This window comes from Pan troglodytes, chromosome 10, assembly GCF_028858775.2.
Source record: "Pan troglodytes isolate AG18354 chromosome 10, NHGRI_mPanTro3-v2.0_pri, whole genome shotgun sequence".
Lineage (NCBI taxonomy): Eukaryota > Metazoa > Chordata > Mammalia > Primates > Hominidae > Pan > Pan troglodytes.
The window spans coordinates 52,192,407-52,195,288 of NC_072408.2; the positions used below are offsets into that span (position 1 = coordinate 52,192,407).

General features: G+C 38.2%; 1 pseudogene; it reads right to left on the reverse strand.

The window, feature by feature from the left end:
- Nucleotides 1-538: 538 nt before the first annotated feature.
- Nucleotides 539-1,890, reverse strand: LOC744843 (putative elongation factor 1-alpha-like 3; annotated as a pseudogene).
- Nucleotides 1,891-2,882: the final 992 nt, after the last annotated feature.

Here is a 2,882-nt window from a genome sequence, read left to right on the forward strand (position 1 = left end):
GAAGGAAGGCAATTGCACATGTTAATACATGAGGGACAGCCACTGTCAGGGGAGAAGTTAAAAAGAAGGGAGAAGAGAGGTATTCAACAAATACTGTATACATGAATTTCTTTATTCTATTAGTAAAAATTTAGTTACACCAAGAAGCAAATTTTTTGAGCTTTAATTAGAGTTGAAAATCAGAACAGTTATAAAATTATATTTGTTTCTAAAGTTTATGGTGTGTACTCCCCTAAACTACTTTAAAAATCTACTCACATCATTCTTTCTCATCAGATTTCACCCAGGTGGGAAGAGTTTCCTATTTCCTATTCTTGGGGAGAGCTTAGGTGAGATTACTATTATTTCTTAAAAAAAATACATATATATATATTATATATATTTCTTAGTAAACTTCATTTTAATGGGTCTCAAAATTCTGTGACAGATTTTTGGTCAAGTTGTTTCCATTAAAAAGTACTGATTTTAAAAACTAATGACTTAAAATGGCCACACACATTAAAAAAAAAAGAAAGAAAAAGAAAAAAGAAAACAACAACAAAAACCAAAGTGGTCCACAAAACATTCTCCTTTCCTTCTGAAGGTTTTATGATGCATTGTTATCATTAACCAGTCATTTACTATTAAACTTAAATGGCCAATTGAAACAAACAGTTCTGAGACTGTTCTTCCACCACTGATTAAGACTTGGGTGACAGGTATTAGGGATAATGTTCATTTAGCCTTCTGAGCTTTCTGGGTAGACTTGGTGACCTTGCCAGCTCCAGCAGCCTTCTTGTCCATTGCTTTGATGACACCCACAGCAACTGTCTTTCTCATATCACAAACAGCAAAGCGACTCAGAGGTGGGTAGACTGAGAAGCTCTCAACACACATGGGCTTGCCAGGAACCATATCAACGATGGCAGCATCACCAGACTTCAAGAAAGTAGGGCCATCTTCCAGCTTTTTACCAGAAGTGCTACCAGTCTTTTCCTTCAGCTTAGCAAACTTGCATGCAATGTGAGCCATGTGGCAATCCAGTACGGGAGCACAGCCAGCACTGATTTGGCCTGGATGGTTCAGGATAATCACCTGAGCAGTGAAGCCAGCTGCTTCCATTGGTGGGTCGTTTTTGCTGTCACCAGCAACGTTGCCATGATGAACCTCCTTGACAGACACATTCTTGACATCGAAGTCCACATTGTCCCCAGGAAGAGCTTCACTCAAAACTTCATGGTGCATTTCAACAGACTTTACTTCAGTTGTGACATTGACCGGAGCAAAGGTGACTGCCATACCGTTTTTGAGAACACCAGTCTCCACTCAGCCAACAGGAACAGTACCAATACCATCAATTTTGTAGATATACTGGAGAGGCAGGTGCAAGGGCTTGTCAGTTGGATGAGTTGGTGGTAGGATGCATTCCAGAGCCTCAAGCAGCGTGGCTCCACAGGCATTGCCATCCTCATGGGTGATTTTCCATCCCTTGAACCAAGGCATGTTAGCACTTGGCTCCATCATGTTGTCACCATTCCCACCAGAAATTGGCACAAATGTTACTGTGTCAGGTTGTGGACAATTTTCTTAATGTAAGTGCTGACTTCCTTAACGATTTCTTCATATCTCTTCTGGCTGTGGGATGGCTCAGTGGAATCCATTTTGTTAACACCAACAATTAGTTGTTTCACACCCAGTATACAAGCCAGAAGGGCATGCTTTCAGGTTTGCCCATTCTTGGATATACCAGCTTCAAATTCACCAACACCAGCAGCAAAAATCAGGACAGCACAGTCAGCCTGAGATGTCCCCGTAATCATGTTTTTGATGAAGTCTCTGTGTCCTGGGGCATCAATGACAGTCGCGTAGTACTCGCTGGTCTCAAATTTCCACGGGGAGATATCAATGGTGATACAATATTCAAGCTCATCTTTCAGTTTATCCAAGACCCAGGCATACTTGAAGGAAGGTAATTTTAATCGCTTTTTCTTGTTCCTGTATTTTTAATAGGTATTGTAAAATTGAAGCAGTCCAATTTGCTCAGAATTTCTAGGAAGTTATTTTGGACAGTTTGCCACAGCATTTTCTAGTATCTTCAAGCGAAATTAGTGAAGGTTGTTATTTGGATACATTTGAACAAGATAATTTCAAAATAGAGAGAAAGTCATGATGGAAATAAAATATGCAGATTTAACTTTTGATACCTCTTGTAGGTGAGAGGTGATTATGATTAAGTTTGATTGTTGCCAATGATTTATTAAGATCCTGTTTCCTTTTACAGAAAAGGTCTGCCTCACATCAATGGGGTAGAAGGAAAGAAAAAGGAAGTTAAATAGCTACTCTGTTATTTCCAAAGTAAATAATTATGGAGTAAAATGTATGTAACTACCTCAGCCTGTGAAAGGTCAATTACTCCTTTAAACACTTCAGAGGTGGGTACATAATTGTTATATTCGTTGATTCTTATTTTCGTTATTGAGTTAGTATAAGGACAATGCAGCAAATATAGAAATCTTTCTTTTGTTCCAATACTTTTTCCTGTTAGACTCTGGGCAAATTTCTAAAAATATTTGTACCTATCTAAGTAGGATAACTAAATGTCACCACATCTTAGAAGTTTGATTCATTCTCTCAGTCTGCTTGGACTGCAAAAGACAATTATGAGGTAAACCAAAACTTTGAATTTGTTTTGTTTGGGAGCCCCTGAAATTTCCAGTTTTTTTTCTGAAGTCATTCATTTTAGTTGAGGGCAAATTTGTATTGTAATTCGAGCCTTTTTCATGGAGACTTTAAGCTTGGCTTTAATTTCCTCACCTGTTGGTTAAGAGTTCATAAAATGTTTGTGTATGTTTGTTTCTGTGATACGAAATAATTCCAGTGTGTTTAACAGTTTTCCCAGAACC